Source organism: Anomaloglossus baeobatrachus, chromosome 7 (assembly GCF_048569485.1).
Source record: "Anomaloglossus baeobatrachus isolate aAnoBae1 chromosome 7, aAnoBae1.hap1, whole genome shotgun sequence".
NCBI classification, from domain to species: Eukaryota; Metazoa; Chordata; class Amphibia; order Anura; family Aromobatidae; genus Anomaloglossus; species Anomaloglossus baeobatrachus.
Genome location: NC_134359.1, coordinates 280,849,670 through 280,874,714, shown reverse-complemented (window position 1 = coordinate 280,874,714; position 25,045 = coordinate 280,849,670). Strand labels below are relative to the sequence as shown.

The 25,045-nt window shown below is 46.4% G+C and overlaps 1 long non-coding RNA gene across 2 annotated transcripts in view; it reads left to right on the top strand.

The window, feature by feature from the left end:
* The window catches only part of LOC142245499 (uncharacterized), a 66,146-nt gene extending 53,024 nt beyond the window's left edge, over nt 1–13,122 (top strand). For both annotated transcript variants that reach the window (XR_012724778.1, XR_012724777.1), the window contains exons 3-4: nt 1,395–1,454; nt 12,971–13,122. This is a non-coding gene — a long non-coding RNA (uncharacterized LOC142245499). The remainder of the gene's footprint in view (nt 1–1,394; nt 1,455–12,970) is intronic.
* The last annotated feature ends 11,923 nt before the right edge of the window (nt 13,123–25,045 follow it).

Sequence of the window (25,045 nt, the reverse complement as noted above, 5' to 3'; positions counted from 1 at the left end):
CATACGCACACATGCAGACATACACTTACATACGCACACATGCAGACATACACTTATATACATACACATGCAGACATACACTTATATACATACACATGCAGACATACACTTATATACGCACACATGCAGACATACACTTATATACGCACACATGCAGACATACACATGCAGACATACACTTATATACATACACATGCAGACATATGCATACATACACACATGCAGATATGCACTTACATACGCACACATGCAGACATACACTTACATACGCACACATGCAGACATACACTTACATACGCACACATGCAGACATACATTTATATACATACACATGCAGACATATGCATACATACACACATGCAGATATACACTTACATATACACACATGCAGATATACACTTACATACGCTCACATGCAGACATACACTTACATACGCACACATGCAGACATACACTTACATACGCACACATGCAGACATACATTTATATACATACACATGCAGACATATGCATACATACACACATGCAGATATACACTTACATATACACACATGCCGACATACTTACATATACACTCATGCAGACACATACACACAAGCATACACATGTAGACATACACAAGTAGACATACACACACACATGCAGACACCTATACACACAAGCATACACGCACATTCACGTGTAGAAGCACACGTACGCATACACACACCCTATCAAGGTGGGATGACACAGCTTTTGGAATTAGGAAAAATCCCAGTGTTCCTATAACTGAGCAGAAACACATGAAATATATAGGAAAGATCAAGTCCTGGGGAAGACAGAGATCTTCTGGGGGTCACATGTTGGCAACATAAGGGCGGTGGCATTCAGCCCTCGGGCCACCAGATAGTGTGCAGTATGAATGATTACTGATATTATTTCGAGAGATGGGGGAATGCCATCAACCCAAGTAGGGGCCTACATTATGCTAGTACTCGGAGTTTAACATCTAGAGTTATACCACAGATTGCGCTCCCATATACTCGTACACATACATTATGTGTAGGATTTTCTCATTATGTTCCCATACATGTATTATGGCTGAGTTTATTTAGTTTGGAGTGTAAGCTCTGCGGGGCAGGGAACGACGGTTTCCTCTTCAACCTACAAAATTAATTCCCTTCCATTGTCCCCTTATATGATCCGTACGATGGCGGCGCTGTATAAATAAGCTGCGCGTACGGTAGAAGATCACTGCGATCGCTCCGCGGCATGACTGGGACTCTCCACTATGTCAAGGCAACAAACCCGTCCTCATCCACAACTGAAATAACACGCTAAGGCCGTGTAGTGACACAATGGTGTAATTCATCCAGCCGCTGTTTATTTTCTTACTTGTCCCTAATTTCTTACAGACGGCCCGGATTATAACGACATGTTTGGATTGTTACCTCCATCGTCTGTCTTAGAAAAAGGTGAGTGTTTTGTGCCACAGGGGTACGCGTGCCCCCTGCATTGTATCAGGGGCCGGGTCATGTTGGGAATTGTAGTCTTCGATACTTAAATTATGGTATAATTGTACGAGGGGGTGCTGATAAGTCTTTGGCTTTGTGATCATTTTTTGTTTCTATGGTAATGAATGTTACATCACATGAAAGCCTTATGTGTCTAATATATGTTTTTAAAATGTTGTGTTTGTTGCTTATGGCCACAGTGTTCTACGCACGCGGGAAAACAAATTGGCGGAGTCTAATGCGATATTCCCAGCAACTGAGAGCAGAGGAGGGATAAAATTTATGTTTCTGCAAGGAAAGTCTGCGAAGGATATTCATGGTGATATGTCGCAGACATTGGGGGATCAATGCCCTTCATATTCCTCAGTTAAGAACTGGGTTGCCAAATTTAAAACGTGCCACTTCAGCACCAATGACAAGGAACGTCCTGGACGCCCGAGAGTGGTTGTTGTTCCTTAGATCGTCGATGCTGTGCACAACCTCATACTGGAGAATCCATGAATTTAAGCTAACGCAATAGCAGACATCATGGGGATTTCCCGTGAACGTGTTTGTGTCATTTTCCATGAACATTTGGACATGAGGAAGATTCTGCAAAGTGGGTCCCCAAATATTTGCCAACAGATCATAGAAGCAGCGAGTGATATCTTCCCGGTCCATTTGTCAGCGTTTCCGGACTGATAAGAATTTCCTGTATCGACTGGTCACTATGGATGAGACCTGGATTTATTTGTATGACCCTGAAAACAAGGAGCAGTCAAGAGTGGAGGCACAGTGGTTCTCCTCATCCAAAGAAGTTCAGGGTGAAAAATCCGCCTCTAAGGTGATGGCGTCTGTGTTCTGGGATAAGGAGGGCGTGCTGCTAGTGGACTACCTTCAAAAGGGTTCCACCATCAATGCAGGGTAATACATTGAACCTTTGGACCAATTGAACGCAGCTCTGAAGGCCAAAAGGCGCGGAAAGCTGTCCAAAGGAATCTTGTTCCTGCAAGACAACGCCTCCACTCACACTGCACAAGCGACCACAGCAAAACTGGCAGAGCCGGGCTTCCAGCTGGGTGACCACCCACCTTATTCACCAGATCTAGCTCCCACCGACTATCATCTGTTTCCAAACCTGAAGAGACACCTCAAGGTACCAAATTTCACACCATTTCTGATGCCATGGCTGCTACGGATGCCTGGTTTGGGGCACAACCGAAATCCTTTTTTTTTGCTAGGCTTACAGAACCTGGAATAGCGATGTAAGAAGTGTGTTGTCATCAGGAGAGAGTATGTAGAATAAATGGGAAGTTTCATCATCCAATCTCATTTTTCTGGGTAAAGCCAAAGACTTATCAGCAGCCCCTCATATTATGATTTTTCCGTGTCGGGGCATGTTGGGAGTTGTAGTGCTCTTTGTATAGAGCGGTATGTCCATTAGTAAGATTGTTATGTTACCATTAAGCACGGACACACATCATTTTGTAACTTTTCTCCAAACCCTTCTTCGGCGACACTTACACCCTCCATTCAGCCTCTTGCTCTTTTCGGCCATCTTTTTATCTCTATGGTCACATTTTTCTTTTCCCAGGTTTTTTTTTTGTTTTTTTTTCTCTTTATTTTAAGCTCTTTGCATTTCTTCCCCCCCCCCTTCTCTTCACATTTGTTACTTTTTCCCTCTCTCTACCTCCTATTCCCAGAGCCCCCCTCGTATCCCTGTATCTTTTCATCTCCCGCTGACATTTGCTGATAGAGCTGGGTGACAGTCACATTGATATGGTAATACGGCCATGAATAGAATGAGAGGGTGTTGGGGGGTCAGTGCCAGCCCCCCCAGTGCGTGGCATAGGGGAGTAATACTGCTTGGCAGCACCCCTACATCACACAGGGAATGCCATTGTGTTAGACACTGGCACAAAAGACATGGGGTGGCAGCGAGCTGGACGCTATCTCTTATTATCGCCATGCTGTCCGAAGAAAGAAGTTATAAATGAAACATTGGTCTTCAGGATAACGTCAAATTGAAATCTAACCGCTCTGGGGTGGTCCTGACCTTCTAGCCATTATTACCATTCATAAAAGCCACAATTAATATTGTACAGTAGACTGGTAGCGAAGACACCCGGACAATGGAGGGGGGGTTATTTACTAAGAAGGCAAATGTACAAAATCCCATAGTAACCAATGAAGCATTCACCTTCATCTCCTTGTGCACACATCAAGTCGTGGTGAAGTTTTGTTCGTCTTTGGAATTTATATGCACCCATTATACACATATAGACAGAATGATTGGCACGGTTGGCATACATAAGGGTAACCGTGGTAAATGTCATAGGTCTTGTTTAGCTTTGTAGTAATTGTCCGGATCCCAGCCTGGGTTTGTCGGTTACATCTATAATATTTGTCCCCGGATCTCAGCCTTGCTTTGTCTGTTACTTTTGTAATATTTATTCCCGGATCCCAGCCTGGCTTTGTCGGTTACTTTTGTAATATTTATCCCCAGATCCCAGCCTGGGTTTGTCGGTTACTTCTGTAATATTGATCCCCGAATCCCAGCCTGGCTTTGTTAGTTACTTCTGTAATATTTATCCCCGGATCCCAGCCTGGCTTTGTCGGTTATTTCTGTAATATTTATACCCAGATCCCAACCTGGCTTTGTTGGTTATTTCTGTAATATTTATCCCCGGATCCCAGCCTGGGTTTGTCGGTTACTTCTCTAATATTTATACCCGGATCCCAGCCTGGCTTTGTCGGTTATTTCTGTAATATTTATACCCAGATCCCAGCCTGGCTTTGTTGGTTATTTCTGTAATATTTATCCCCGGATCCCAGCCTGGGTTTGTCGGTTACTTCTCTAATATTTATACCCGGATCCCAGCCTGGCTTTGTCGGTTATTTCTGTAATATTTATCCCCGGATCCCAGCCTGGGTTTGTCGGTTACTTCTCTAATGTTTATACCCGGATCCCAGCCTGGCTTTGTCGGTTATTTCTGTAATATTTATCCCCGGATCCCAGCATGTCTTTGTCGGTTATTTCTGTAATATTTATACCCAGATCCCAACCTGGCTTTGTTGGTTATTTCTGTAATATTTATCCCCGGATCCCAGCCTGGGTTTGTCGGTTACTTCTCTAATATTTATACCCGGATCCCAGCCTGGGTTTGTCGGGTACTTCTGTAATATTTATACCCGGATCCCAGCCTGGGTTTGTCGGGTACTTCTGTAATATTTATTCCCGGATCCCAGCCTGGGTTTGTTTGTTACGTCTGTAATATTTATACTCGGATCTCAGCCTTGCTTTGTCTGTTACTTCTGTAATATTTATCCCCGGATCCCAGCCTGGCTTTGTCGGTTATTTCTGTAATATTTATTCCCGGATCCCAGCCTGGCTTTGTCGGTTACTTTTGTAATATTTATCCCCGGATCCCAGCCTGGGTTTGTCGGTTATTTCTGTAATATTTATTCCCGGATCCCAGCCTGGCTTTGTCGGTTACTTTTGTAATATTTATACCCGGATCCCAGCCTGGGTTTGTTGGGTATTTCTGTAATATTGATCCCCGGATCCCAGCCTGGCTTTGTTGGTTATTTCTGTAATATTGATCCCTGGATCCCAACCTGGCTTTGTCGGTTACTTCTGTAATATTTATTCCCGGATCCCAGCCTGGGTTTGTCGGTTACTTCTGTAATATTGATCCCCGGATCCCAGCCTGGGTTTGTCGGTTACTTCTGTAATATTGATCCCCGGATCCCAGCCTGGCTTTGTTGGTTATTTCTGTAATATTTATCCCCGGATCCCAGCCTGGCTTTGTCGGTTATTTCTCTAATATTTATACCCGGATCCCAGCCTGGGTTTATCGGTTACTTCTGTAATATTTATTCCCGGATCCCAGCCTGGGTTTGTCGGGTACTTCTGTAATATTGATCCCTGGATCCCAGCCTGGCTTTGTCGGTTATTTCTGTAATATTGATCCCCGGATCCCAGCCTGGGTTTGTCGGTTACTTCTGTAATATTTGTCCCCGGATCCCAGCCTGGGTTTATCGGGTACTTCTGTAATATTTATTCCCGGATCCCAGCCTGGCTTTGTCGGTTATTTCTGTAATATTTATTCCCGGATCCCAGCCTGGGTTTGTCGGGTACTTCTGTAATATTGATCCCCGGATTCCAGCCTGGGTTTGTCAGTTATTTCTGTAATATTGATCCCTGGATCCCAGCCTGGCTTTGTCGGTTATTTCTGTAATACTTATGGTTGAAAAGCCTACAATATGTGCCTGAAGACAGGACGATCTTCTATTTTTTTTGCAACTGTTTTAGAAAGTTTAAAACTTAAAACCACACATTTCGTTGGCATTTTGCAGCCTTCATTTGTCAAATAGAACTCGTCGGGAGATTTAGTCACTCAACTGATTACATTGCTGGGTAACATAGAGCAAGACGTGATTAAACAAACCTTCCCGGACACTAATGGCTATTCCATCGCTGAGAAAAATCAACTTTGAGTCTTGAGGGCAGGACGATTCTTGGCAAGTGCACCGATAGTCCACATTGTTCCTCCAGGAGCCACCTCCATGATCGATGTCTTTTAAGCCCTGCTACACTATGAACCTACAGGAGCTTTTCTGACCTCCAATTCTACATCCACAGACATTAATATGGAGTCGGCCTCTGCAGATATAACAGCTCCTGCTCTTCTGGGAAGGATTGCTACAAGAATTTGGAGATGTCTGTGGGAAATTTTGCCCCTTTTATCTAGAAGAACATTTGTGAGGCAACACTGATGTTGGGGAGCGGCCGGGCTCACAATCTCCATTATTTATGTTGGATGGGGTTGAGGTCCGGTCCCTGTGTGGCAGGTCATTTTCTTCCACACTAAACTCCGCCACTGAGCACAATCATGGAGGACAGACAAGGGCTTTCTACAAACTGTTCCTGCAAAAGTGGAGGCTACATTTGTCCACAATTTCTTGTGCTGAAGCATTAAGACTTCACTAGAACTAAGGGCCATGGCCGACACCTGATAACAGCCCCATAGCATCATCTTTCCTCCACTAAACTGTACAGAGAGCTCAATGAAGTCTGGCAGGTAATGTTCTCCTGGAATCACCAAACCCAGACTCCTCCAGCAGCCACCAGATAAAGAAGTGTGATCCGGCTCTGCACAGAACTAATTTCCTCCAGAATCCAATGGTGGTGGCTTTACACCGCTCCACCCAACACTCGGCATTGTTCTTGGTGATGTACGGTTCGACATTGCTCTTGGTGATGTACGGCACTCGGCATTGCTCTTGGTGATGTACGGCACTCGGCATTGCTCTTGGTGATGTACGGCACTCGGCATTGTGTTTGGTGATGTACAGCTCGGCATTGTGCTTGGTGATGTACGGCACTCGGCATTGCTCTTGGTGATGTACGGCACTCGGCATTGTGTTTGGTGATGTACAGCTCGGCATTGTGCTTGGTGATGTACGGCACTCGGCATTGCTCTTGGTGATGTACGGCACTCGGCATTGTGTTTGGTGATGTACGGCACTCGGCATTGTGTTTGGTGATGTACGGCTCGGCATTGTGCTTGGTGATGTACGGCTCGGCATTGTGCTTGGTGATGTACGGCTCGGCATTGTGCTTGGTGATGTACGACTCGGCATTGTGCTTGGTGATGTACGACTCGGCATTGTGTTTGGTGATGTACAGCTCGGCATTGTGCTTGGTGATGTACGGCACTCGGCATTGCTCTTGGTGATGTACGGCACTCGGCATTGTTATTGGTAATGTACGGCTCGGCATTGTGCTTGGTGATGTACGGCTCGGCATTGTGCTTGGTGATGTACGGCTCGGCATTGTGCTTGGTGATGTACGGCTCGGCATTGTGCTTGGTGATGTACGGCTCGGCATTGTGCTTGGTGATGTACGGCTCGGCATTGTGCTTGGTAATGTACGGCTCGGCATTGTGCTTGGTGATGTACGGCACTCGGCATTGCTCTTGGTGATGTACGGCACTCGGCATTGTTATTGGTAATGTACGGCTCGGCATTGTGCTTGGTGATGTACGGCTCGGCATTGTGCTTGGTGATGTACGGCTCGGCATTGTGCTTGGTGATGTACGGCTCGGCATTGTGCTTGGTGATGTACGGCTCGGCATTGTGCTTGGTAATGTACGGCTCGGCATTGTGCTTGGTGATGTACGGCTCGGCATTGTGCTTGGTGATGTACGGCTCGGCATTGTGCTTGGTGATGTACGGCTCGGCATTGTACTTGGTGATGTACGGCTCGGCATTGTGCTTGGTGATGTATGGCTGCTCGGCATTGTGCTTGGTGATGTACGGCTCGGCATTGTACTTGGTGATGTACGGCTCGGCATTGTGCTTGGTGATGTATGGCTGCTCGGCATTGTGCTTGGTGATGTACGGCTCGGCATTGTACTTGGTGATGTACTGCTCGGCATTGTGCTTGGTGATGTATGGCTGCTCGGCCATGAATCTCCCATCAGGCGCAGTGTTTGTGCTGATGTTACCAGAGGAGGTCTGGACTCTGGAATTATGGAGTCAGCAGAGCGGTGGTGACTTTTCTGCCCTCTGTCCTCAGCACTCGGCCCCCCGCTCTGTAACGTTACAGGGTCTACACTCCATGTGTGAGTTTCTTTGGTTTCTTCTGCGTCTAAATAATATCACTCACAGGTGTTGGGGGAAGAATTAGGTGGAAGAAATGTAATGGACGGACTTGTTACATCGGTGTTTCCTATTGGACTGCGCTGGTATCAGTGAGCTCTGCACCACCGGCCGTTCTGTCACATGTTAGTAAAGGGGATTTGGCCTAGATGGGGGATGATGTGAAGGATCGGCGGTGCCCCAACTGGGAGTCCACCCACACTTCACTTGCAGCCTTTTTTACCTAGTTTTTTCATTGAGATGAAATATCCAATTGTGGTCTGGAAATGTATTGAAATTTGTCTTTCGCTACCCTACCTAGCATTTAATTTGATTTTTGACTTTAAAGCGCCTGACAGGTTGCCCATAAAGTTTTTGGCACATACAACAAACATTCACAGACCCCCGTTCACCCGATACAAACCAGATAGGGTAATTTTGCCCTGTTCGGCAAGTATACCTTTTTACTGCTGTAGATCATAGTTTTGTCTTCTGCACTACAACATAAAGAGGTGTCTGTGGGAGACAGAGTCCACTGTATATCTACTCGGGGAGGGGGCATCCAATCGACATTTAGGTTTGGAAATCCAACATATATCTTTGATGGACACTGCAGAATGCAGCGTGGCAGCAGCTTTGCCAGATTTGCAAGCAGCTATCAAGGAGTGTGATGGCTAACTGGGGACTGGGGCTCCTAAACTGGTCCTCTGATGGTGACGATGTCTACGCTGCCTTCCTTGCCCTGCTCATGGACAACTCTGATCTAATATCCCCTCTGCCTCACCCCAGGGGAGGGCCGGGACAGGAGTTGTAGAACACCCAGATAAGGACAAACAGGAGAAACCAACACTTGATCACATAGCACGCTCACACAGAGATATTAGACAACAAGTGAGAAGGAGGAAAATAAGAGCAGGGAGGAAACCACAAGACGACGAAAGAACTGCAAAACAACTCCACGCACAAAGCAATAGAATCACCAGCAGGACTGGGATACAACAGCACATGAACTGGTGTAGCTAAAGCTATAGTCGGCATGGGAAGACAGGCAAGTCCATCTTCAAAAGGTGGGGAGTGACTGTGAGAGTACTCCCACATCATGTGATCCAAGAGGTAAGCAGAAGGTAAACAACAAGACGACGAGAGATCTCCACATGAACTCCACGCACAAAGCAATACAATCACCATCAGGACTGGGATACAACAGCACACAGACCGGTGTAGCTAAAGCTATAGTTGGCATGGGAAGGCAGGCTCCCCCATCTTAAAAAGGCAGGAAATGACTGTGATAGGTCTTCCACAACATGTGATCCAAGAGGTAACCAGCAGGCTAGCAGAAAATGAGGACACAGCTGGTCGACGCCTGAGCCTGTCTGTGTAACGCAGATGCACAAAAGGAGGCATAGTGAGGACTGTTAGACACTGTAGTGTGAACAGCGTTGGATGCCGCCATGACACTTGGCAAGTTTAGAGCCAAACAATGTGGGACAGCGGCACAAGACGCAGTCAAATCTGGTCCAAAAAATATAATAACCTGATCTATATAACCAATAGCTCCCCCTGCTGTTTGGGAGGTCTTACAGATGACTATTTCATACAACTTTTGCATGCTCTAATCGGGCAGAAATAAGGAGGATTTGTTAGTCCCTAAATATCCATAATTATGGTGCATTTTTATTTCCTTTTGCAAAAATAAAGTGTTGGTTTTGCTCTTAGTTTTACTTTTAGGGATCCAATTCTGCAGGTTTATGAATCGTCTCTTGTGCGTTCGCTGGCACATAAAGGTTTTTTTTCGTCCTGGCAGATAAATGGTTTCTGGCCCCGTGCTTATACTGGAAGGTAAGGGGTTTCTGGCCCAAAGGTTCCTCTGGCATGGGCACACAGAGATGAGCGTTTTGCTTAATCCTGTGTGACCAATCTGTCCTCACTCGGAGCTGCTCTCCAAGGGTACTTTGTCATGCTAATCACAGCTTGCTGAGTGAAAGGTGTGTGTCCTGCTGTGTGTGTTTGTCGTCCTGTGTGTGCGTGTTTGTGCTGCTTCGTGTACCCTGCTGGGGGTTTATGTTTTCCTGCTGCGTCCTCCCAAATATTTATGCATCATAAAAATCACTGCCTAAGTGTCCATCAAAGTGGTCGTACTGATGCATTTGTGAATACGACACCTTACTCCTTAGGGCCACCGCTGATGAGGACTAACAAGCCAGAAACAGCTGCGTTATAAGTTGTAATATATCGGGGTGCATGGTCAGCCACCGGGTAGGGCGCAATCATGCGCCCTCATTTAGGGAGTCCAGCTGGGTCCTAGGAGTGGCACTTTTCTGTGGATCTCTTTTTTTGGAATAATCATTTTGTTCAATGTAATGTTGGAAGGATAATTGACTGCAAACAGGATTTTAAGTAATCGGCTCTAATCTGCGATCGAATCCAACAGCAAGTGTTCTGTTTCCCTACAGCGCTCCCACAGGGGATATGGAGCATTACACAAGTCCTCCAAAGTGATTGAAGCTCTTTGTATCTACTAAATGAACAGAGACAACCCTAATAACTCATAGTGCCCAATTCATTAAGATTGTTTAGTACCTTTTAAGGGGGCTTTACACGCTGCGATATCGGTAACGATGTATCGTCGGGGTCATGTCGGTAGTGACGCACATCTCGCGCCGTTACTGACATCTCAGCGTGTAACACAAATGAGCGACGATCAATGAGCACAAAAACGTGAAAAATCGTTGCTCGTTGACACGTCGCTCATTTCCTTAATATCGTTGCTGCCACAGGTACGATGTTGTTCGTCGTTCCTGCGGCATCACACATCGCTGTGTGTGACACTGCAGGAGTGACAAACATCTCCTTACCTGCCTCCACCGGAAATGCGGAAAGAAGGAGGTGGGCGGGAGGTTATGTCCTGCTCATCTCCGCCCCTCCACTTCTATTGGACGCCTGCCGTGTGATGTCGCTGTAACGCCGCACGACCCACCCCCTTAGAAAGGAGGCGGATCGCCAGCCAGAGCGATGTCGTAGGGCAGGTAAGTCCGTGTGACGGGGGTTAGCGATGTTGTGCGCCACGGGAAGCGATTTACCCGTGTCGCACATCTGACGGGGGCGGGTACGATCGCTTGCGATCTCGCTAGCGAGATAGCGGCTTGTAAAGTACCCTTTAGTCTTAGTGATGGGCTTGCAGGAGTAAGATGTGGGTAATTCATTAAGAGACACATCTTCTCTCTGGTGTATGCTTTGCAGAACTCTCATTCCAGTCACAGACTAGCGTAACATTTCTGGCATAAGTTACACCACAATTTTAATATATTAGGTGGGTTTCACCATGCCCTGTCCCACTTTGGCGGAGCTGGCATAAAAGTGACAAAAGTCACTGTGTAGCGTAGGGACGCCAACTTGCTTACCGCCGAAGCCAGGTCCCATCTTTCCACATGCTCTCCTGCCTCCCCCCTCCTCATGGGGCCTGTGCACGCCACACTGGATACCTGGGAATCCACTTACCGGCCCTCCTCTTAAAGGGCTGGGGGCTATTTACAGGAAATGGCACTATGTATTTAGGGAACAATTCCAATGTGGGAAGGTGCCTGCACAACACCTTGAGTTAGTCAATGTCCTGTCTGTCTAGCTGTCAGGTCCTGTGCTCTTGCCCCACATCCTATACTTGTACCTGTGTCTGCCTTCCCATTCTAGTCTGTCCCTACCGTGCCCACCTTTCCTGCCTACCTCAGCGATCCCTGCTGTACTCACCTTGCACTAGAGACTGTACCTTCATATACCTGTGTTCGTACCCGTGTCCATACCTGTCCTGGGGGTCAGCTGACACAGACCCAGTCACTGCCCTGGGAGTGGTACCTGGCTTCTGCCTCTCGGTAGGCTCTTAATTAAGCTCTTCCCACTAAAGGGTATGCCCGGGTTCCCAGTGTGGATCAGTGGGTGCACTAATCCGTGTTGCTGTTACTCACTGTGACATTGGAAATTGCTTTAGGCCAGTATCCTGGCAAAAGCACCTTCATAATATGTGCATTGAGTACTTGAAAACCCCTTTAACCACTTCTCGATATAAGACTTACTATTTCATCCTATGTCAGGTGAAGTTGTATGGAGTGATCGTGTTATTTAATCCAGAACCAGACACAGCAGGTGCTGGCTGTTATGCAGCCAGCACCTGCCTCTACCAGCAGTGATCAGGGCTAGCTCTGATTGCTGCTGTTTAAGCACCTAAATTGTGCTATCAATCTTTTTCGGTGGCATTTAAGTAGCTCACTTCCAGATTATTGTCTGTTCAGACCCCATCAAACGTAATCATGGGGTTCTGGTATGTTGCCATGATAGTTGGGGGCCCGATGAAGACCCTCCTAACCACCATCTTGATGCTCCACAGACAACACTTTATAGCAGACTGTGATTTTCACTATGATAATAATTTTATTTACCGTATATAGCGCCAATATATTCCTCAGCACTTTACAGTTAACTATATTCTGCGTTACTGAAGTAGTGCAGTATATAACACACAATTAGACGATCGCAGGCTCTAGACCCATAGGTTGACTGGAAAAAAAATTCACCATTTCACTCTACTTGGAATATATTTTCCATTTTTCAATAAATTATATGGTAAAATGAACAGTGTCATTCAAAACTACAGCTCGTCCCGCAAAAAACAAGTCATCATATGTCAATGTCGATGGAAAATTAAATAAGTTACGACTCCAGGAAGAAAGGGAGGAAAAAACCTAAAATACAAAAATTAAAATTAGCCATGGCAGGAAGCGGTTATCAAAGGGTTAATTAAAGGATTCTTTCCTAAACCCGTGGTCCTAAAATCATTTTATACTTGGATGTTCCTTGCACAGGTGTTCTAGGTGGGTGGCAGAGGATGGGGACAGAGTGACAAGGAAGGACGGGGAGACAGACGGACATCTAGGGAACTTTCTCATGAATATCAGCACCCGGCGGAGAGAGACAGGAGGATTTCCTTGATATTACCTGGCAATGACAGACATGTGGCGTATACGTGTCTGCAGGTGTCTCTCCGCAGGTATGTGTGTGTATGCGTTACACAAGCGCCCACTTCCTCTCTGCAGATGTGCGCTGTCTCGGTATTACCAATCCCCTCTCCCATATACCAGTATACTGTGAATGCCGAGGTATTGTTTAGCAGAATACAGTATATTCTAATAGCCATTGAATAGATGTTAGTAGCCAAGTCACTTTACCAGTAATATAAGTCACAAATAATAAAACAGATATAGTCTCCATTTTTGACCCATCCACTTGTTTCTCGGAAGGGTTTTCAGTCGCACTGACAACCACTGACAGGTGACACTGATAATATTGATAATCTTGTTATATTGGCATCTGTCAGGGCTGGGATAAATTATAAGCAAGTGATCAGTCACTTTCTGAAGTTATGTTGAAAGCAAGAAAAATGGGTAAAAGTAAGTCTGAGAGTCAAATTATGATGTATGAACGACTGGTCAGAGAATGTCCAAATTGGAAGGTCTTGTGGGGTGTTCTCAGTATACAGCAGGTCTTGTGGGGTGTTCCCGGTATACAACAGGTCTTATGGATGTTCCCAGTATACAACAGGTCTTACTGATGTTCCCGGTATACAAACGGTCGTGTGGGGTGTTCTCAGTATACAACAAGTCTTGTGTGGTGTTCCCGGTATACGACAGGTCGTATGAGGTGTTCCCTGTATACGGCAGATCTTTTGGGGTGTTCCCAGTATACGGAAGGTCTTGTGGGGTGTTCCTGGTATATGGCAGGTCTTGTGGTGTGTTCCCGATATTCGGCAGGTCTTGTGGGGTGTTCCCGGTATACACTGGTCTTGTGGGGTGTTCCTGGTACACAGCAGGTCTTGTGGGGTGTTCCCGGTATAGAGCAGGTCTTGTGGGGTGTTCCCGGTATAGAGCAGGTCTTGTGGGGTGTTCCCGGCATAGAGCAGGTCTTGTGGGGTGTTCCTGGTATACAGCAGGTCTTCTGGGGTGTTCCCGGTATACAGCAAGTCTTGTGGGGTGTTCCCGGTATACAGCAGGTTCTGTGGGGTGTTCCCGGTATAGAGCAGGTCTTGTGGGGTGTTCCCGGTACACAGCAGGTCTTGTTGGGTGTTCCCGGTATACAGCAAGTCTTGTGGGGTGTTCCCGGTATACAGCAGGTTCTGTGGGGTGTTCCCGGTATAGAGCAGGTCTTGTGGGGTGTTCCCGGTACACAGCAGGTCTTGTTGGGTGTTCCCGGTATACAGCAGGTCTTGTGGGGTGTTCCCAGTATATGGCAGGTCTTGTGGGGTGTTCCCTGTATATGGCAGGCCTTGCAGAGTGTTACCAGTATACCGCAGGTATTGTGGAGTTTTCTTGGTATACGGCAAGTTTTTGGGGGTGTTCCCAATATACAGCAGGTCTTGTAGGGTGTTCCTGGTGTATAACAGGTCTTATGGAGTGTTTCCTGTATATGGCAGGTATTATGGGCTATTCCTGGTATAAGACAGGTCTTGTGGGGTGTTCCCAGTATTTGGCAGGTCTTGTGGGGTGTGCCCGATATACAGCAGATCTTGTGTGGATGTTCCCAGTGTAGGGCAGGTCTTGTGGGTTGTTCCCGGTATACGGTGGATCTCGTGGGGTGTTCCCTTCCCAGTATACGGCAGGCCTTGGGGAGTGTTACTGGTTTACAGCAGATCTTGTGGAGATGTTCCTGGAACACGGAAGGTCTTGTAGAGTGTTCATGTTATACGGAAGGTATTGTGGGGATGTTCCTGGTATATGACAGCTCCTGTGGGGATGTTCCTGGTATATGACAGCTCCTGTGGGGATGTTCCTGGAACAGAGCAGGTCTTCTGAGGTTTCCTGGTATACGACAGATCTTGTGGGTTGTTTCCAGTATATGACCATTTTGTTGGGTGTTCCTGATAGACAGCAGGTCATTTCTGTGGGGGTTCCCGGTATATGGCAGGTGTTCTTGGATGTTCCCGGTATACTGCATGCGGCAGGTCTTGTATGTGGCAGGTTTCGTATCGGATTCCTGGTATGTGACAGGTTTCGTGAGGTGTTCTCTGTATGCGGCAGGTCTTGTGGGGTGTTCCCAATAAACTGCAGGTTTTATATGGGTTTCCCGTGTTGTGGGTTGGTCTTGGTATATGTCAGATCTTGTTTGGGATTTCTGGTATATGGCAGGTCTTTATGATGTTCCCAGTATACGTCAGGTCTTGTAGGATGTTCCTGGTATACGGCGGGTGTTGTGGGTTTTCTCAGGTCTTGTAGGATGTTCCTGGTATACGGCGGGTGTTGTGGGTTTTCTCAGGTCTTGTAGGATGTTCCTGGTATACGGCGGGTGTTGTGGGTTTTCTCAGGTCTTGTAGGATGTTCCTGGTATACGGCGGGTGTTGTGGGTTTTCTCAGGTCTTGTAGGATGTTCCTGGTATACGGCGGGTGTTGTGGGTTTTCTCAGGTCTTGTAGGATGTTCCTGGTATACGGCGGGTGTTGTGGGTTTTCTCAGGTCTTGTAGGATGTTCCTGGTATACGGCGGGTGTTGTGGGTTTTCTCAGGTCTTGTAGGATGTTCCTGGTATACGGCGGGTGTTGTGGGTTTTCTCAGGTCTTGTAGGATGTTCCTGGTATACGGCGGGTGTTGTGGGTTTTCTCAGGTCTTGTAGGATGTTCCTGGTATACGGCGGGTGTTGTGGGTTTTCTCAGGTCTTGTAGGATGTTCCTGGTATACGGCGGGTGTTGTGGGTTTTCTCAGGTCTTGCAGGATGTTCCTGGTATACGGCGGGTGTTGTGGGTTTTCTCAGGTCTTGTAGGATGTTCCTGGTATACGGCGGGTGTTGTGGGTTTTCTCAGGTCTTGCAGGATGTTCCTGGTATACGGCGGGTGTTGTGGGTTTTCTCAGGTCTTGTAGGATGTTCCTGGTATACGGCGGGTGTTGTGGGTTTTCTCAGGTCTTGCAGGATGTTCCTGGTATACGGCGGGTGTTGTGGGTTTTCTCAGGTCTTGTAGGATGTTCCTGGTATACGGCGGGTGTTGTGGGTTTTCTCAGGTCTTGTAGGATGTTCCTGGTATACGGCGGGTGTTGTGGGTTTTCTCAGGTCTTGTAGGATGTTCCTGGTATACGGCGGGTGTTGTGGGTTTTCTCAGGTCTTGCAGGATGTTCCTGGCATGCAGTGAACAAAGTGCTCCAAGGCCCATTTGGTGCCATTGACCACAGGACATCTCCTTGTGGAGTCTAGGCCTCAATAAATCAAAGCTGATTTGGTGACATGAGAGAGAACTACACAATATTGGTTGTTTCAACGTTATGGCTGATTAATGTATGTACTTAGGGCATTATTTCAGCCTTTAAGGTGTACAAAGTTATAATATGGCAGTCATCGATTTCTCTTTGCCACTGTTGTACCCCTGAACTCCTCCTATGTCATTTGTATGAATCCATCACATATTGTATTATTTAGCTTTTCGTCCCTAGAGACAATACTGACATAATAATGTGCAATATTTTTTATTGAAAGCGCCAAGAAGATGACTTTCTGCACCAAAGTGTGCAAATTAACTAGTGTGCCAAACATAAAAGTGTACCAGGATGAGGTCAGACACAAGTATTCTCCTTCAAAAGGACAAGAAAAAATATTTTGTCCTCCATCTGGACCTCTCAAATCGGCCTAAATGGAAAATGGGAAAATGTGCTTCAATTGAGTGATAGAGAATTGCTTGCAAAATGCCACACCCAGTGATTACAGCACCCCAGGGTCACCACTTCTGCACCTCAACCTTTCAAAAATCCCATAGATCTGGAGGGTCACTACATAGTGGCGATAGGTTTATTGTATATGTGCCTCTTAATATCCACTGTACACTTGTGCATGAGGCTATAAAGAGCAAAACCACCCAGATTATTCCTTACCCAAGTGGTGATGGTTTCTTCACATTTAGACTACTGATTTTCCCAATTATGTCAACTCTAGAGATAATAATATTTAATAATTTTATAGCGCTATTAATTGCACAGCACTTTACATACATTGGCAACTCTGTCCCCATTGGGGCTCACAATCTAATCCCTATCAGTATGTCTTTGGGGTGTGGGAGGAAACCAGAGAACCCGGAGGAAACCCACGCAAACACGGGGAGAACATATAAACTCCTTTCAGATGTTGTCCAATGGTGGGATTTGAATCAAGGACCCCAGCGCTGCAAGACTGCAGTGCTAACCACTGAGCCACCACAAGACTGCAGTGCTAACCACTGAGCCACCACAAGACTGCAGTGCTAACCACTGAGCCACCACAAGACTGCAGTGCTAACCACTGAGCCACCGTGCCGCCCTTGTGCGAGTCAATATGCAGGAACTAGTCCAGCGATCGGGTCAGTAACCTATTGCTGACGGATGGAAGCCGTGAGAACCACCTTTTATGTGACGGTATCCCCGGCTCCTCTTTTGAATAGCCGGTCTGGCGCGATGTTATCATTGTGGTGTAGCGCACACATGCGTCATCATGCAAGGTCGGGAGGTAGGATGGCTTTTGTCCGACTGCCAAAGATCCCTTTACGTGGCAGCTAGGCTTGGTCCTACGAATCGAATCACATCTGCTCTACGCAATTCAGTGCCATTATCAAAATGCTTGCTTAGTATATTTTCTTAACCTCTGTGCAATGCAGAAGTTTTTCTGCTCCCGACTGCTTCAGCAACCTGTAAATCTGCCCTTATGATCATCAGATGATGAAGAACGCATTTACAGGTATAGAAAAAATGTCTTCACTTTGCATCATTCAGGTAGTAAACGATATAGAGCAATGAATCGGTTAAGTACCTGCAGAGTTAAGTTAAGGAGCAGAAGATTTTCATTAGCCTGAGTGACCTGAAAATAGCTGACAAGCACCAACCCATGACAACCGAAATGAAAGGAAAAATACTTGATCTTTCTCCGCCCTCTGCGCAACTCTTCGTAGCAAAAAGCATCCTGATACTAGGTTTATATGAAGGGTTAACAGGTAAGAGAGTACATCCCTGAAGCTGAAGAAAGATGCCTAATCCATATATATTTTCTCTAGATGCTAGTCTGCTTTATACGGCCAAAGTCATACACAATAAGATGTTTTAGGCTGCTCCACACACTTCCAAGAATATTGACCATGGTTTTTTTTTTTTGCTAGAATTTGTGTTTATTATCCTTTTTTAAACATTTTTTGGCATTACTCAAGTCTTATAGAGAAGCGTCTGTTAAAAAAGCGCCATAAAAAAATTCTACTGACAGGGGCAAAACTAGATTTTATTAAGTCCTATAGCAAAATAAGATGGGCCCTCTCCACTTAAGGACAGGAATTAAGGTATGGATAATGTCGCTATATACAGTACACTGTGTCCCATCCACATTCCACCGTCGGGAGCTTTTCTGACTTCCTATTCTATACCCATAGACATTAATGTATAATTAAGCCTTTCAAAAAAATTTGGAACGGTTTGTGGAAAGAGCATTTTTGAGATCAGTCACTGATGTTTTGGAGAAGCCAGGCTCTCACTATCTACTATTGGTGTTGGATGAGGTCTGGTCCTCCTCTGGTAACGGTATTCAGGTTCTTCTAGAGACAGTATTTGGTCTTCAGGTTCTTCTGAAGATGATAGACTTTAAGTCTTCTTTGAACTTCATTTGCTTCCAGATACTTCTACTACAAACTACACTGGCCTGCTCCACTGCGTACAGGTCCACTCCCTTGCTAGTCGTTGCCTCTTTTGATGACCTGGCCTTTTATATTTTGTAACTGCGCCATATTTGTTAGCTGACCGTTTCCTTCTAACTATTCTTTCCAGGAAACGCACTTCTTACACTTCAGTTCATGTCGGTTCTGGCTCATAAGCCGATGGCCGTGTATAATTACAAATGCTGTGGGACATTGGATATAAGCGTCTTCTGTTTGCCAACCCCTTACTTCCTCCCTTCTTTTCAGTTGACAGTCCTCGGGTGAGGATACTCCTTTCGCACTTTGATGTTTTTCGATGGAGGTCCTAATAGTGTCCTAATATTGTCAGTAGATGGTACACTCTTCTGTACTATACTCTGCCAGATAAACTCGGTGGCATATCTCGTAGGTGGGACACCAGCATTGGTATGTTCAGTTCTACGAAGTTCTTCCTGAAGTAGCTCTACAGGGACACTTGGGGTTTTGGGTGCTTCTTGTGGAGATTCAGATATGGGCTCACTTTCTGACTTAGCTGGAGATGGGGGCTCCACTTCTCAAGGTTCTTTAAGTACCGCAAACCATTCAACCTCATCGCCTGCTCTCTCTGGATGTGGCATTCTCGCTGTTCCTTCTGGGGCTCACTCTATGGTTTTTCTCCTTCAGATACACTTTGGCAGACCAGGTTACAATGCAATACTCAACCAGGCTCTTCCTCCTGTCCTTCAAGTTGGACTTAATATACCGGGTTGTCAAGGTGAACCCTTCTTGTCACCCTGTGGGGTAATCAAACTTGTTCTTAGGGCTCTTAACCCGGACCAGCACCCGAACTCCTGGTTGAATAGGCACCTCATCCCTCTCAACCCGATGGAATAAACTGATGCGCTGATTGCCCAAATCGGTAGTATTTCCATGTATCTCTCCTACAACTCTAATGACTTTGTCTACCGTATCACAGGCTCCTGGTTGTCGGAACATAACAGTCTGTCAAGCCTCTCCGTAAAGGGTCAGCAGAGCTATTTCCACCTGTAAGGGATTGGGATGCATGCGTAGCATACTTTTCACTCGATTTAAATACCCAGTCCCGTGCCAGCAAGTTGACCCCCGTAAACCTTGTCAGATTACGAAGTCTAGCCCCTGGTGGTCTCGGTCACTGACAGGTCCACCATTTCAGCTTTGGCATGTTGCATCCTGCCGACTACACCAAATGTAAACAGTTGCCAGGAATGCTACGACGCAATAAAGGTGACTCAGTGGTGACTTACAACAAGTATTTATTTCACAGCAACAGGGGGCTAGAGAAGGGATGGGTAATCAATAGACGATACAAAAGTTCAAGACAAGGCAAATCAATTCACAGTAGGCAATATGCTGTATAAAAATCGATAGATCTATTAGACTACTTTCACACTTGTGTTGTGCGGCTTCTGTCGCATTGCGCTGGGTGACGGATGTAACGGATGCGTTGTATATAGTGGCATAACTGATGTGACAGATCCTGCATAACAACGCAATCCGTTGTAGCTTTTTTTTTTTTCAGCGATGTACTTAACTGAGCATGCTCAGTTGTGTAAAGACGGATCCGTCACAGGAATCCGTCAAATGACGGATTCCGACAGATTCCGCCACCATAGACTTCCATTATAAAAACGACGGACACCGACAGAATCCTGCACATTGCGTTTTTTTTTGACGCTCTGGGAAGAGCAGAAAAACGCTACATGCTGTTTCTTCCGCCCGGCGGATACAACGCAGCATCAGCTGGTGGATACAACGCAAGGCCATCCATCGCAATGCATCGTCAATACAAGTCTATGGGAAACCGCTCATCTGTTAATGGATTGCGCTGTTTGCCAAAGCGGCAGATTGCGACAGCTGCCAAACGACGCAAGTGTGAAAGTACCCTTGCATACAGCTACTAAATATTCTGGTTAACAAATTTCAGTAGCATTAGCCCAATCTCAGGGGTGCTTGACCACGAAGTCTTGTCCTCCTCTGGGGATGGTATTCGGTCTTTGGGTTCCTCTGAGGATGGCAGAGCTCAGGTCTTCTCCAAACTCAGTTTGCTTTTGGATACAGCCATCACCGATGACACTGGCCTGCTTCACTGTGTGCACATCCGCTCCCCTACTAGTCGTGGCGCCAACTCCTCCTCTTTACTGATGGCCCGGCCTTTTATATTTTGTATCTGTGCCACAATTCTCCTAAGACCCAGTCCTTGCTCTTCAGTCCCTGTCAGTTGTGGCCCATCAGCAGAAGGCAATGGGACATTGGATGCCAGCGCCTGCTGTTTGCCAACCCCTTACAGCCACGTAAAATATAAAGCCTACTTACAGGTGCATCAATGAAAAATAAAAAAAACCTCTGGGTCTCAAGAACTAGATCCATAAAATAAAAAATGTTTGTTTTATGCCGTTCTAGCAACTACTGGATCTGGTATACAAAAAGTAGAGAAATAGCCAAATACCAGCTAGAAAAAACGCCTAAAAATTAACTTTTAATAGATAAGTGTTATGATCCGGAACCATGGAAGACCACCACAAATCATTGGCAAAAGGTGACAAGATCATTGGCAACTAATCTGGCCGCCATCCCCTTACTAACCATCAACACTAGAAGTAGCCGAGGGGTGAACTAACATCCTGTGCACCGCGAACCCAGCCGAAGAACTAGCTATCCTGAAAGAAGGATGAATAACTCTCTGCCTCAGAAAATAGATAAAGAATAGCAAGCCCCCCACATTCAAAGACTGCGGTGATATAGGAAAACACAATACACAGATAGACGATCGGATTAGCAAAAGGTGAGGCCCCCCCTGACTAAAATAGGAAAGGACAGGAAAGGGGCTGATGGTGGGCAGAGAAAACCCTGCAAAATTCAAAATTCCTGATAGTACAAAAAGGCCCTTGGATCGCACGATCTGAACTCCATCCTATACCAGGCACTCTTGTCATACCAATGAACAGAAAACAAGAATCATTACAAATTCAAAAAGCCACAAACACATGGACTTATAGGAGCTATACTCCAAACATAACTGCAGGGAGTTTCCCAGCTAAGCAACTGAAAGGGAAGATCCCTGCATGTAAATAAACTGAAAACAACCACAGCAAATGACAAACTCAGATAAGAGTAAGGGGTGCTTCACACACAGCGAGCTCACTGCCGAGATCGCTGCTGAGTCACGCTTTTTGTGACGCAGCAGTGACCTCATTAGCGATCTCGCTGTGTGTGACAATGAGCAGCGATCTGGCCCCTGCTGCGAGATCGCTGCTCGTTACACACAGCCCTGGTTCGTTTTCTTCAAAGCCGCTCTCCCGCTGTGACACACAGATCGCTGTGTGTGACAGCGAGAGAGCGACAAATGAAGAGAGCAGGGAGCAGGAGCCGGCGTCTGACAGCTGAGGTAAGCTGTATCCAAGATAAACATCGGGTAACCAAGGTGGTTACCCGATATTTACCTTAGTTACCAGCCTCTGCAGCTCTCACGCTGCCTGTGCTGCCGGCTCCGGCTCTCTGCACATGTAGCTGCTGTACACATCGGGTTAATTAACCCGATGTGTACAGCAGCTAGGAGAGCAAGGAGCCAGCGCTAAGCAGTGTGCGCGGCTCCCTGCTCTCTGCACATGTAGCTGCATTACACATCGGGTTAATTAACCCGATGTGTACTGTAGCTAGGAGAGCAAGGAGCCAGCGCTCAGTGTGCGCGGCTCCCTGCTCCCTGCTCACACAGCTAAGCGGTGTGCGCTGGTAACTAATGTAAACATCGGGTAACCATACCCGATGTTTACCTTAGTTACCAGTCTCCGCAGCTTCCAGACGGCGGCTCCGTGCAAGCGCAGCGTCGCTTGCACGTCGCTGCTGGCTGGGGGCTGTTCACTGGTCGCTGGTGAGATCTGCCTGTTTGACAGCTCACCAGCGACCATGTAGCGATGCAGCAGTGATCCTGACCAGGTCAGATCGCTGGTTAAAAGAACCAAACAACAAATAAAGAGCAAGCACTTATCTGGGGTAGATGTGGTGTGGAGCAGAATGAAGCAGGCTGGTGAACAAAGAACAACTGACATCCGGCATAGCCTGCTATCAGACCAGGATTTAAATAAGCAGAGAGTTAGCAATGGAAACGCCCATTGCTCAACACACCTGGTCCAAACCATTCCTGGCCACCAGAGGGAGCCTCCCAGCAGCCAAAGCATAACTGACATTCACAACAGATAATGTTAAAAACTTCCAACAATCATGACATCCATAGAACAGCATGTGCCAGATGTAGGACGGTGTAATCCCCTATGAATACCCTATAGGTTTTTCAAGTGTAAAAATACACCACATAGAAGGGCACAGCGATTCCAATATGGTTTAGTGACCTCTATCACAGCCTACCCCTGTCCAACAAATGATGGAGGCAGAATAGGTCAATAACCTCTATAACAAATAAAGGAACCGTCTCACCAGTCTCCTGTAGATATATTCTGGTGTTCCTTATGGTCGCTGTGGGGCAGAAGCTGACATTTAGTGGATCCCCCGGGTCTCCCAGGTATTGCTGCAGGATCCAGAATATCAGTCAGCTATATGTGCCATCATAATAAGGCATGTGCCATCATAATAGGGCTCCACTCTCAACGCGTTTCCTTCTCATCAGGAGAGCGATATACAGTGTGTCATTTAATGTCCCAACCTGGACCGACACATGCCATGTGATCCCGACATCAGGCGCGCAATATGCTGCACAGCCATTTTTTAGTTACTAAATATATTAAAGAAAGACATACATGTTTGGTATCACTGTAATTGCTCAGACCTAGAGTTATTTTTAACAAAAAATGAATGCCAGGTGTAATGCTCGCTGCCAGTGTAGGGGCAGCGAGTGGGATTAGTGGACCCACTGGACCACTGGGGGGACCCGGGCTTACCCTTTAGTGGGAGAGGCTTAACTTAGCACCCACTGTGAGGCGGACGTCAGGTACCACTCCCAGGGAAGTGATTGGGACTGTGGCAGCTGACCCTGAGGACAGGTGACGGACTCCAGAATAGACTGGTACAGTGGAGTGACTGAGGTAGGCTGGACAGGCAGGTACGGACAGGAATGGTGGGCACGGCAGGGGTACACAACTATGGTAAGGCAGGTACTGGAGATGGACACAGGGATAGCAAGACAGGAGCTCAGGACCTGACAAATAGCTAGCTAGCAGACTGGAGACTGACTAACTAGAGGCATTACGCAGGCACCTCCCATTATGGGAGGTTGCCCTAGATACACAGTCATAGGCTGAAAGGCATTTCCTGGAAATAACATTCTGACCCTTTAAAAGGAGGGCCTTGTGCGCGCTTCTTAAGTGCACTCCCGGGAACCTTGTGCGGCATGTACAGGGCCTGGGAAGGGAAGGAGGCAGCAGCACCACACGTAGATGGCCGAGGGAGGCCGTGGGCTGAAAATCGAACCTAAAAAAACAATATCACAATTACGAGTTCTTTTTTTTACCATTTTACCCTACTTTACATTTTAATTTTTGTTTTCTTGAGTAGATTATGTGCTAGAAATGAATGGTGTTATTCAGAACTACAACTAGTCCCGCAAAAGTTTGCATTTTACGGCTACATCATCATATAAAAAAAAAAGTTATGGCTCTTGAAAGAAGAGGAGAAAAGATCAAAAGCTGATGAAAAAGTGAAAAATCACCCAATTGGAAAGGGATTAAAAATTACTATTTTGCATTTTGCAATCTCCATTCACCACCATATCGGGTCCTTGCACATGTCTTTGCATGAGTCCGGATAGCTAGTGACCCTGGCCGGACCGCGTAGAGTACCGCTCCTCCTCTGGCTCCCTCCAGCCTCTCAGTCCCCGGAGTCAGTTCATTCATCTTTCGCTTCTGTAAATATTATACAGACATTTCAAACAGCACCAAAAACTTTCCTCTCCAGCGTCTGGCGAGGGCTTTCCTTTGTACAACAGTCCCCAAACGACTGCAATAAGCTCATAATGTCTGCTCACAACCTAACACGTAATAAGGAACGAGCTGGAACTCTTCCATCATCTGCTGGATGGTAAAACGAAGAAGACGTCTTCAATAAACCAATAAATACGAATAACTCACATTAAATGATTTAGAAGCTAAAAGATTTAAAAGAAAGTCCTGCTCTTTGGGCCATCAATGGCAAGGAAAATGGTTAACATCACCTTGGCGTTGCCCGTGTTCTGTTGAGCAGTGTTTTGATCTGTTAAATTAACTCTTCTGTCTTAAAATAAATATTTCCACAACG